Source organism: Sinohyriopsis cumingii, chromosome 3, assembly GCF_028554795.1.
Source record: "Sinohyriopsis cumingii isolate HCF-2022 chromosome 3, ASM2855479v2, whole genome shotgun sequence".
NCBI lineage: Eukaryota > Metazoa > Mollusca > Bivalvia > Unionida > Unionidae > Sinohyriopsis > Sinohyriopsis cumingii.
Window position 1 is genome coordinate 114,877,912 of NC_142963.1, and position 12,922 is coordinate 114,890,833.

Sequence of the window (12,922 nt, forward strand, 5' to 3'; positions counted from 1 at the left end):
GGTGAGCTAAAAACTGTTGTAAATAAGGCAACTAGAATCGTAACCAATACAAAAAATTAGTAACTATTGAAGTTTTATGTCGAGAAAAATAAGACTGGAAAGTCATGGATCCCGACTACATTTATATGCACCAGTTTGTAGTGTCATAGCTTATGACGTAAATAGCTTTCAATCAATACAAGCTGGAGTAAGAGTCTTTACTACAACTTTTTCTTCCTTCAGTCATCCGACAAAGAAACACATTATCTATCAATACTCGTTAAAGCGACTCCATTAATAAAAGGCTCATTTAACAATCGTGACAATCATGTTCCCAGACACTGTTTCTAGGTAGAAGGAAATACCTCAAATTTTTCCTCCTCTACTTAATACAAATTGCATCTCAATTAATGAACAATCATTTAAAAAAGATTTAATTGGATTACCTCTATATTGATGTTTAATTGAAGAAAGTACACAACACATTTTTTTTTCTAATTGCGAATATTACCCAGAATAATGCCATGTAATGTTCCAGACTTTACTCCATATGGTAAATTAACTTTAAATATCTTTAATATGGTGATACAATGCTCCCATATGAAATTAGCATTAGTGTATTTAGGTCAGATTTGTTCGACAATCATGCTCATGCCTGCTGGTATTCGAACAACCAACCTTTCGCTGAAAAATAAGACCACAAAACAGACGATATTTGCCTTTGATCAGTTGAATTTTCGACTATCTGCTTGTCTTTGTTATGGTATCTTTTGGCAGTTTAAAGTCTTTTATAGAATGATAGAAAGGATGTTATTGCATGTGAATAAAACAGTGCTGAAATTCATAACTTAATATAATTTTGCTTTTCATTTCTTACGTGTGTTAAACACGTTTGAAAATGATTTATACCGTCGAAACCTATTAATTTTTAACCCAGGATATATAACTGTCTCATTTCTAGAAAGATCGTTCCAGTGGCCAAGTGGTTTGAGCGTCCGCCTCGGATGTGGGAGGTTGCGGGTTCGATCCAAACACTTATAAAAATGGTACTAACAGCTGTCTCGCTACGCGATCAACATTAAGAAGTCAGTGTTAGAACTGGTCGGCATGGTGTCAGGATAATATGACTGGGTGGGACATCATGCTACATATATGCGGCATGATGTCCCCGTGCTATACATCACTCTAAACTGCCACACAGCGGACATCGTAGCGATATGACTGAAAAATTGTTATAGCTACTTTAAACATCCAAAGCAAGCACACTCATTTCTAAAATAGTGCGTGTTTTTTAAGTAACTGTCACAAGTATTCTATTGCTGTGTTTTTTTTTTTATTGATTTACGTCACAACACATAAGGACTACACAACCTCCTATGTGAGCCTTTAACCTGTCAAACAACAGTCTAGTAGACTTAAGAGGGCGTGTTTCCCAAGGACGGCACAACACATAATATTTACATCCGTAAACTCCTAGGGTGCCACCGCATCTTACCGAGTTTACAAGGATACAGTAAACTTTAATTAAGGACAGCACAACACATAAATCTTAATTAACTTTATTCTAAGGAGGACTGCAGAATTTCCCATGTAAACTCCTAGGGTGCCATCGCATCTTAGCGAGTCCACAAGGATACAGTAAACCTTAATTAAGGACTGCACAACCTCCTATGTGAGCCTTTAACCTGTCAAACAACAGTCTAGTAGACTTAAGAGGGCGTGTTTCCCAAGGACGGCACAACACATAATATTTACATCTGTAAACTCCTAGGGTGCCATCGCATCTTAGCGAGTCCACAAGGATACAGTAAACCTTAATTAAGGACTGCACAACACATAAATCTTAATTACCTTAATTCCTTAGATTCTCTATGGAGGAGGACGGCACAATACATTTACAGTATTTACGGTAAGGTATTTATAGCAAGCACGGCACAATACACATAGTACGGCACAGACAGATACGGGGTTATTTTCTACTTTCAACAGATTTTGCACACCCTCCCCCAAAATCAACCCCTGAGAGCGCAAAAGACGCCCGCCATGGCGGGAAGATGTGTTTATCTGTCGAGTTTCGAAAACCCCAATAAAGAATACGGACCCTATAGTATATAAACTAGACTAATACCTAGAAATTCAAAGACAGGTGTGACATAATCTTAATTTTTTCTTAATTATAATCGCAGAAAAAATACAGATGAACCAGAAAACCAGACGGATTCAGTAAAACATTTATATCGTCTGTGAAAAAAATTTATTATTCATCCCAGTAATCAATTACACTTGTCCGTGTTGACAGTCCTTGCTAAAAATCTACGGGGAGTAATCGGATATATTTTAGTTCTGTGTTAACCATTGCCACAAAATGTTCTGAAAGGACAGAGAACAAAGAATATAAACTTACCTTTGAGTCTGTGAAAATCTGTAATGTGTATACAATTAAGAAAACGCTCGGCTACACACAAGGTATAAGTTATTAAAGGTAGCATTGTGATGCGCAGTACAGAACAACGATAGTGAAACTAGAATCCGGTTAATCAGAACAGGAAACGATGATAACTCTGTTAACCGCGTTAAATATCCTCAGTAGAGTTATCTCCATTCATTGCCTGTATCTTTACATAAAAGAATGGGATCAAATTTTCGTACTTCTTAGAAAAGCTGATTTGTATATTTTATTTGCGACTTTTTGTACTGAAGACGTGCAGATGTCAAAATACTTGGCAGCGGCATATATCGACTTAAATATTTCTTCTTCGCTGGTCTCTATATTGAAAGATTTAACTGCCCTAGGCTTTCTGTATCCCTCATCATTCCCGCGTGTAATACTCATGCTCTGTGTAATAGCTTGAAGATTTTTTAAAGAATTATTTTTTTTGGGATTTGAGTCAATATGATCGATCACAAGACCGTCTTTGATCTCCCCCAAGAAACATTCGAATATAAAATAATGTTTCTTCCCAACGGTGAATCTAAGATGACCAAAATCATCAGCAAAACCGACTGTATAACGTTATCAATGACCTTGACAGAGTCAAGATTGTTATTTTTTCTTCGTAATATCGTTTAATTCTCTATATTTGTTTACCACCACAACACGCACACAGCTGTGTTTTCCATTTAACTCCAACACCACACCGTAAATACGGCTGTGGACCAAGACTCTCCCGTCGCACACTTTGCAAATGCTGGCCACAGAATTCCTCCACGAGGTTTTATTACAAAGAGTTGAAGATCCCGCCATCAACCACTTACACTGATTTCTTATGTGAGCCATCGTGTGTGTATGTGTGTGTGTGTGTATATATATATATATATATATATATATATATATATATATATATATATATATATATATATATATATATATATATATATTATTTAAATACTTGCCTAAAATATAATATGGAGGAATTTGAGAGATTATCTACAATCTACAATCCAGCCTTGGAAAGCTTCTAGATTCGATCTTGACAGAAGAACACCTGACTTGAGGAGGCGAACTCTGACTGATCCGACGATTACTCTGATTAATATAATCAGGGATGCTAAAAAAGAATTTCGTGATGATGGAACATCTCATGTGTGGTCAACATTCAAAATTATACGCGATGACTCTGTCAAGGACGAAGTCATTAATGCTAGAATGAACGCTACGCGAGCGGAAAAGATAATCGTTTATCTCAGTGATCAGAAATAATTGTTCAGAATGAAATTGGATTATCCGTGACAAACGTGACCCTGTCCTTGCTAATGGAAAAACCGCTGTTTTAAGTTAAAAAAATTCCAAGCCAGGATTACTGACTGTTATTGACAGACCATATTATGAACGAGCGTATCCTTTAACAGAGATTTTGTTTATGGAATTTATCAGCTAAATGATAAACCCAACGTCGATGATCTTGCACCAATGAGATTTTCCAAACTGAATTGTGTAGCCGAACGAGTAATTGAACATTTTACAAATGCGATGCGTAGAAATGGGTTAACTGATTTAAGACGTAAAAAATATATGAGTGCGCTGAATCGGTTAAGGATACCTGAGCGACAATTAATGATGTTGCCGAGTTATCAAGTAAAATAAAATGTCCAATAGTAGTAAAAACGTTAACCGGAGAGGTTTTATATGAATCAAAGAATAAAGCAAAGGGGACACCAATTGAAATTATTAATCATAACGCACACGCGCGGACCAGCGCATTTACAATATTTCCACGAGATCGAACTATAAGATTTTACCCCTTAGAGAACTCTGGAAAAGGCATGTTTGATTTTATTCACAAAACAGGTAAAAACGATCCCGGATCTGTTAAGGATATTCAAAATCTGTATGTTTATTTAAAAGTTCAGATGACAAATATGATCAATTTGTGCGATCTAACGGCGAAATATGTCAACGAGAATCTCTTAATGAAACAACGAAAAGTCTTGCACAACAATTTTCAAAAAATACTAAACAATTACTAAATAATTGTTTTAAAGCTCCGTCAGTTGCAGCTCACTTCGCAAGAGAGAAAAATGCGTGGAAGCCAACACGATTTGAATTTCTCGAAGACAAACAATTCAGTTGCTGTGAATACGGACACGGTGGACTGTGGAATACCAAATATGACCCCAATGACGTTATCTCGGTTAATATGGTCGCGTGTTATCCAGGAAGTTCTTTTAGGAGCGGGTGAGTGTTCTGGATATTTTAAAAGATTTGGACACCCACAAACGAGATGACGCGAGTATCGATAAATGGACCCATACCTGATTTTGACCTGACCGGGTTTGCACGCATAGTGTCGTTCGAAAAAGCTAAGGGTCTTCATTCAATCTGTTATGTTTGGTTTGGTAGACACTTTTCAGATAAACGCTGGGCACCAATAGTTTTATTACGATACATGCTTGATTGTAAAATACTGATATCGCTGACTGTAAGTGAGACAATTATATCATATCGGAAGCAAACCGAAGTTTGGTTACCATCACCTGATGATGATAGCGCCGCAAAGGATCTCGGTAGAAGAATAATTGGCAAGTTTACTCGAGATGGAGCATATGATCACCGACGGCATTATGCAAGATTAATTCTAGATGATGCTGAATATGATTTTATAATCGCTGATGCAACAGCGAGAAATATATTTGTAAGTCGAGAAAACGTTTACTTATCTGACATAACACAGTTGGGTACTATTGTTGGTTATATGAGTGGCGAATCGTCTTAGTATACTCATTTAAGATCTTCAATGCTCGCTTATGTATCTATAAATTTATTATCGATGTGAAATAGATTCCCTGACACTGCAGTCAGAGTTGCCACGGATTCATTTTATATCGATAAAAATATACATCACTGGTAACTCGTTTTACAAACATTGATACATCATGGGGTTCGTAGAGTATAAAACAAGAAATGTTAAATAATTATCCTGAATCCGCGGATGTTACGATTAAAGATATTTATCGTAGCAATCAATGCCCATGACAAATGTCGAGGGCGGCATCAGTGTATGATCCAGTATCCAGACACAAGACTGTTTATCTAAACGGCCCAGGCGGTTCTGGTAAGATCACTCGGGTGATCGAATTATTTCGACAGAATTGCGATGGTATGATTGTGCTAACAGCAACACGCAAACTTGCCAGAGAGGTGAAACAACGAGGAGTTAGTACGTGTACTTATCATCGCTTTTTCAGATACATGGCGACACATGGGCTTCTGACTGAATGGGAGAGAAATATATTCCAAAAATTATTATTTGGGATGAAGTATGCACAGTGTCGTTAGAAACATTGAAAATATTTCTTGATTGGTTATTGACAAAAAATACAGCTGTGATAATGTGCGGAGATCACGGTCAACCACCGCCGTTTGTTGGGAAATCTTCACATGACTTTTGTTGATTATTATGAAGAAATAACTGATGATCATAGATCTCTTGATCCAGAATTAAATCTGTTCAAGAAATTAAGCAGACTACAACCGAATAAAATTCAGCGTGAAATAATGTGTCAAATAATTTCAGAAACTTCAATGAATGGTCAAACTTAGTTCATTTGGCAGTATCTCGAGTCAGACGAATATCTCAGCTGTGGAGAATTGTTATAGACGCTACAGAAATTATAGATGATGTAACCGATGATAGCACAATAAGAACAAAATAAGCCGGTTATAAACAAAGTGATTTAAGAAAATTCGAGAATTTGATATCGATGCCGAATTTATCATGACACTGAAGCAGCAGCAGAATAATCACTGTGCTAGCTGTAATTGAGTAATGTTGTGGCAGTACTCAAGTACTCAAGTACTAATCCAAGACAATTTACCGTAGATTGAAAAGATAACCGTCGTGGTCATACACGTGAAAATGTGATGTTGACCTGTCTCGAGTGTAATCGACGTAACGGGGCTAGTTAAGTGATCACGGTGGTAATTGCGTGTCCTCGGGAATTACTTGTAATTGTTCACGTGTAAATCCACGTTGAAGAGCAGTTGAATCTAGTCTGTAGATTGCAGATCTACCCGTGGATCTTGTTATACTAGATATCTTGTGTGTCGTAATGCTCCAAATCGGATCAGTCGCTCTTTTTCCCCCCTTCAAGTTAATCAGGTTAACATAAATATCTTACAGTCACATTACCTAATACTGGCTGCGCTGAAAAATCACGTCGTTGTATTGATATACGCACGCTTGTGATTGCATTAACGGGTTTCAACGCAGTTGTTCGAGTAATTTCATTATTTAATGCAGCTATCACAGTTGGCAATCTTGCAACCCACTCGCGAGATCTTTTGTCTTGAACTATTTCCTTCGCGTATTGATATCCAAATAACCGCTCAGCAAGCGTTCGATTAAATCGTTCAACAATTGCCTGATCGCGATGAATTGCATTATGTCCTCGTCGTATTTTGACATTATGTTGCTTCATCAGCAGCGATACTGCACCCTGAAATTCTTTGCCAGGATCAACCTGTAACAGCTGAGGCCATCGTAGATTACCTCGTTGATAAATTCGTTTAAACGCAGAAGCTACTTCAGCAGCTGTCTCTATTGATAACGGTTCTGCTTCTTTATATCTACTTGCAACATCAACAACAGTTGACGCGTATTTGTATGTTTTACGACGTCTAGTATCATGCAGCAACAATAGAATATCAGCCTGATGAACTTCATTAGGGACGCTGACATCAAAATGCGCGTTCGGTATTGTTTTAGGCGGTGGTAGATAAATTTGCCATATTGCCTGTCGAGATAACCATTGTTCAGCAGTAGAACGTCGACCCCTGCTGCTTCAGCGAGTTTACTAATCGCTCTCTACCTTTCCAATATCCTCTTGGGGAATAATAAATCGATTCCATTCATTCGATTAATTAGCGTTTCCCAATATAAGCTTACCTTTCATTGCAGATCTCACCAACCAATTAGCTAATGATTCTTTGAAAGATTTATTTTTTATGGAATTTAGCGCGTGAATTAATTTCACATCTGCTATGTGTCTGTCTGGCAGATCTTTACTTTTATAAGCTACATCGTGAGCGCGACACGCTTTATCAATAGCATTTATTGGATATTCACCTGGTTTTGGTTGATCTTGGTTATAAAGTCTGATATAAAGTCTGGTACCAGGACCACAGTAATTATATCCTGGAAGACGCTTTTCTCCTGGGTACTTAGCCCACGGAGTTCCTGGTAGTTTGGCTAACTTGGCGGCAATATCACCTCCGTGATGCTTTTTTTTTAAAAACCCGACTGTGCGGGAATAAACTTAAATTTCTTTGTACCGCATCGTTCACATTTACCTATAACTGCTAACCTGTTATTTTTTGTTGTAATAGTTGTTAACGCATCTGTGGGGGTACGCGCCCTGCATTTCACACAATATAAATCCATATTATTTATTATATTTCTATAACATGGAGGTCACTGACTTTTCGACGGTAAGAATACGAGAACTGGTTAAACATCATGCTGTGCTACCTAATTATATCCGAATGATTATCACAGGTCTATCTCGATCTGGTAAAACGCAATTGTTACTTAATTTAATAATGAAGTGGATGACCTGGAACAAGTTGTATTTGGTAGCTCCATCTGTAGATGATCAACGATGCTATGATGTACTTAAAGATTTTAATGACAAAGCAAAATTATTAAATGAAAACGGCGATAATAATGTTGAATTCATTACTGACATCGATGAAGCGCCATCTGTAGATGACCTTGACGGATTTATTAACAATATAGTTGTGTACGATGATGTGATACTGGATAAGCAATCAAATCCAGCTAGAATATTTTCTCGAGGCAGGCATAAAAACACAGATGCGATTTATGTAACCCAGCGGTATACACACATACCAAAAGTGATTAGAGATAACTGTAACATTCTTGCTGTGTTCAACGGAGTTGACGCGCATGCGTTGCAAAGTATTCATCGGACTTGGTGCAACGGTGACATGGATTATAATCTTTTTAAAAATTTATTTAGTCAGGCTCAGTCAACGTGGCATGGATTTATAAGGATAAACTTGCATGACCCATGGTCACGATATCGAGTCGGGCTTGATAAATTTTTTAATTAATAGCAGCAGAGAGGGTGAAGCCTCATACTTGGTACTCAGTTTGCAATCCCTTTTTTACGATTTCCAGGAAGGCTTATTTTTGCGAATAAAGAGTGAGTCAATTAGAGGTTTCCCTCTCTGCTGGTCCCACCTTATTTCCTTAGGTTTAACTCTTAGGCATGTAACACTGTTTACTAAATAAATATTTATTCAGAATTAGTTCTTTGAGGACACATATACTGCGTGATTTATTTTGTTTTATTCCCTCGTTTAATTTATTCATGGTCATTAAAATTTACATATACGGTAGAAGAATGCCAGGTGTTAACTGGCTGAGTTTATTTGGCGGAAATGGAGATGTGATTTTGGTTGCAGAGATAACTACACAGCATTCACAATGATAATTCGTGGGATTGAAACTAATTGGAGACAATTTTATTCAGTTTTTTCTACTACATTACTTTTGTAGGGGTTTTAAAAAAATTGTAATTTACATGAATATTGTTTATTCTTAACACTCCTTTTAATGAAGAAACAAATTTGTAGTATGATATTATTTATATGGTCACAACGGTATTCACAAGTGATACAGTAAAATATGACATCTGTGGATTGCATACGATATATATATTTGTATATGGTTTTTTTTTCTTCTTCTGAGATATGAAAATTGACAGACATAATGTAATAATCGGGAGTTTCTCTGCAAAAAAAATCGGGAGGTATGAGATCGAGAGAGGTAGGTGTGGAATCTGCCAAAAATCGGGAAGTTTTTTTTCGCGGCTTGAGAGTTTACGGGCATGAACTGTCCGGGCTTATAGAATTTCAGTCAGGGCTTTTGAGTTAATTTAAGTCACCAGCCCGGGGCCTGTGCCCCAAAAATATCATTTAGCACTGGTATTAGAAAGTAATTATGAATAAACAATGCTTTTATTATTACATAATGATCAGCACGATAACCATCTAGCAAGTGAATCTTCTCAGAGAATAGAAAAATTAACTCCACGTGAATACGAATGAATATAATTAATTATAGTCGCCTACGCAAACTAAGTGTTTTTGGGCGACTTGCTAATTCCTGATGACCAGGATATTTAATTGGTCGGGGATGTAGGAATGGAGCCGCTACAAGCCCGCCTTTATGTGTAATTGTCACAATTCTTAATTAGTCTGTCTGGAAGTGGCAAAGGTGGAAATTTATGCAGGAACGGCGCACAAACCCAAACAAACAATTCCAATCCGCCAAATAATAAGAGCCTTTTATTAAATCAAATAGTATTTCCAATCATAGTTAACGTAGTATTAAACTACCAATACAATTTGAGTTGGTATATCGAACCTTGCAAGTTGCAAAAACAGCCAGGAATTCAACCTCAAATGAGATGCAGCCTTACATATTTAGTATGTTTGAGTTAACGTAAGTAGAAAATTAGCCAAAGGTTTCAACCTCCAATCAAATTCAAGTTTTCATTCGTGGTATCACCAAGATAGAAAATCAACCAAAGGATTCAACTGCCAATCAGATTCAGGTTTACAAACCTGGTTCTATCAATTAAGAGTCAATACCGAGTTTTTCAATTTTCAATCCGATTTACCTGGCAAAGTTAGAAAATCAACAAAAGGATTCAACTGCCAATCAGATTCGGGTTTACATGCCTGGTTCTATCAAGTAAGAGTATATACCGAGTTTTTCAAGTTTCAATCTGTTTTACCTGGTAGAGTTAGAAAATCAACCAAATTATTCAGCTGCATAGGATTCAACTGCCAATCAGATTCGGGTTTACAAACCTGATTCCATGAAGTAGGAATACAAACCGAGTTTTTCAGTTTGGATTCGATTTAAGTTGTACAACTCCGTACATCGAGCACAACACTGTAATAGCCCTAAAACGCCGTATTTTCATTTCAAATCAAGTCCAGTTGTACTAGTGGACAATAAATAGAAACAATAATGTGTAAGTCACCTCTGTAACTGTGTCAAATTATACGAGTTTCGGAATTTTCCTACATCTTAACTGTTCCAAAGAATTATAGTACGTAGTGTACGTTGTAATACCTAAACATTTGTACTTATTGTTATGTCTAAGCGACTTAAAAAGAATATATTTTTTTAGTCATTGTTAGATATAGTAAGTTGTTAATTTTGAAGCGGCGGTAAAAAGGATCAAATTAGTTTTGTGGTTTTATCGAATCGGGATTCCAAGTCAAAGTGGAATCTCTTAGATAATAGGCAATTTTTCTTTTAGTCCTAAGAAGGGCCTTTTTTGTCTGGTCGGCAGCTTGAAGGTGTTGTTGCGATTCTCAAAGTGCCATATATCTTCTGCCGTATGTTGATCTTCGCATGCTTAATTGCGAAATGCCTCGAACCCATACATTCTTGTTAATGCAGTGGCATAATCCACAATGATAGCGAGCTGTGTTTCATGATAAGCCTTCGAGTAGTGTTGTGACAGGATACGCTGCGCAAAGAGCCATTGTTGTGTATCGGGTCTTCTCTTCGGTTTAAGTGACCTCCAGGCCAAATACTTTATTGTACTGATAAAGTTTTTGGTCTTCTTGGGGTCACTTAAATTTTCCTTTAAACCCAATTCTTCGGATGGTTGCTCAGTCGTGATCCCCTCTTCATTTTCCTCGTCAGTGCTTTCTTCTTCCGATGTTGTTGTTGTGAACTCTCCTATGTTCTTCTCTTCTTTCTCCGTAATGATGGTAGCATCACTTGTGGTTACGTGTCTTTGCATTTCTGCATCCTTCCTTTTATTTTGCTGCCTATCGCTGGTCTGTGTAGATGTTGTAATTCTAAGCTCTGGTAGCCTGTGTTGGGTGTTGATGTCGTTGCATACTGCCTAAGTTATTAGCGGGTATAGCAGAGTGGTTAGCTGCCTCTTTATGGACAGGTTTCCTTCTCTGTTTATACTTCTTTTTGCTATTTTGCCTTTTGGCTATACAATAGTCTCCCTCATCTCCGACACGTAGGTCCTCACCCTCATTGTTGGAAGTCCAAACCACCAGTAGAGTTGTTCTCTTTTCTCCTGCCCTCAAACTCCAATTTGAAGCTTGCTTTTTGCCAAGAGCTTTAATGGTTCTTAGTGCTGGAGTTGGTATAACTGCAATGGCTGGTAGCCACCTTGGTGCCACGCCGTTCACTATTTGTGTTGCAGTGTTTTCTTCCATCATTGTTGTGCTGCTAGCTTGTTCAACGTGGTTTGGAATGTGAATGAACTCCATGTGACAGCAGGGTATCAAAGAACACACCAAATATATTGGTATATACATTCTCGTTAAGCTCCTTTAAAACATTATAGCATCGCTGATCATCAACTGATGGTACAACTAAATATAATTTATCCAATTTTAACCATCTCATTATCAAATTAAGTAATAGCTGAGTTTTTCCACTACCGGATGGGCCAATTATTATCATTCTAATAGAATTTGGCAACGCCGCGTGGTGCTTAATTGGTTTTTGTTTTTTTTACAGCGGAAAAATCAATTACATCCATAATATAAATATACTCATGGATCTATATTGTGTAAAATGTAAATCTCGCACAGCAACAATCAATCCCGTTTCAGTTTCAACACGCAATAATAAACTAGCTATATCTGGAAAATGCGCCGTTTGTCGCACAAAAAAATTCAGATTCGTAAAAAAAAAAAGATTCACGGCGGTGATATTGCCGCAAAACTAGAGTCGCTGCCTGGTGCTCCCTGGGCCAAATATCCTGGAGAAAAACACATTCCAGGATATAATTACTGCGGTCCGGGAACGCGACTCGATCTTAGACTCGATGAAAATCATCAAACAAAACCTAATGAATCCCCGATAAATGCCATCGATCGAGCATGTTACGTTCATGATATTGCATATCAAAGTAAAGATCAGCAACAAAGACACCTCGCGGATGTAAAATTAATTCATACGTTAAATGCTATACCTAATAAATCTATCAGAGAGAGATTATCTTCTTGGTTAATAAAATCAGCGATGAAAGGTAAATTAATTTTAGGAGCTAGTAATTAATAATATGGAATCGATTTATTATTCTCCTGCAGGATTTTGGAAAGGAAAATCAGCAATTAATAAACTTGCTAAAGCCGCTCGAGTAAAAATTCCGGTTGCAGCAGCATGGTTGTCGAAACAAGCGGTATGGTAAATTTATTTACCACCACCAAAACAAATTCCCTTCGCTCATTTTGATGTTAGTAGTCCTAATGAGGTTCATCAAGCTGATACAATGTTTCTTCCACACGATATTATAGGATTAAAAACATAAATATATACTAACCGTAGTTGATATCGCTAGCAGATACAAGGAAGCAGAATCGCTAACAGGAAAAACCGCAGTTGATGTAGCAGACGCATTTAGTAAAATTTATCAACGAGGACCATTA

General features: G+C 37.2%; 1 long non-coding RNA gene across 1 annotated transcript in view; it reads right to left on the minus strand.

Moving 5' to 3' along the window:
* The window catches only part of LOC149803629 (uncharacterized), a 31,228-nt gene extending 28,750 nt beyond the window's left edge, over positions 1-2,478 (minus strand). Inside the window, exon 1 of the long non-coding RNA XR_016420239.1 lies at positions 2,384-2,478. This is a non-coding gene — a long non-coding RNA (uncharacterized LOC149803629). The remainder of the gene's footprint in view (positions 1-2,383) is intronic.
* Positions 2,479-12,922: the final 10,444 nt, after the last annotated feature.